The sequence below is a fragment of the Petromyzon marinus genome, unplaced genomic scaffold, assembly GCF_048934315.1.
Source record: "Petromyzon marinus isolate PM22_M1 ecotype Great Lakes invasive population unplaced genomic scaffold, UKy_Petmar_22M1.pri1.0 PM_G_Scaffold_28, whole genome shotgun sequence".
NCBI lineage: Eukaryota > Metazoa > Chordata > Hyperoartia > Petromyzontiformes > Petromyzontidae > Petromyzon > Petromyzon marinus.
Genome location: NW_027422850.1, coordinates 1024583 through 1025000, shown reverse-complemented (window position 1 = coordinate 1025000; position 418 = coordinate 1024583).

Sequence of the window (418 nt, the reverse complement as noted above, 5' to 3'; positions counted from 1 at the left end):
ATATTTTTCACGCATAGACCCCGTCAAACGCTAGAAGTTGGCGGGGATGTCTCTCTTGTGGCTCACGGGGCTGTTAGGGTCGCACAGAAATGCCTCGGAATGGGAAAACGGGTCATTTTTGTGTGGCCACATTGCATAGGAACGGCATGAAACTTCCAGAGGCATTTGCAGCAGGAATGCATGTGCACTCAAAAACGTCTATATTTTTCACGGATAGACCCCGTGAAACGCTATAAATTGGCGGGGATGTCTCTCTTGTGGCTCACGGGCGCTGTTAGTTAGGGTCGCACAGAAATCCCTCGGAATGGGAAAAGGGGTCATTTTCGTGTTGCCACATTGCGTACGAACGGCATGAAACTTCCAGAGGCATCTGCAGCAGAAATGCATGTGCACTCAAAAACGTCTATATTTTTCACGG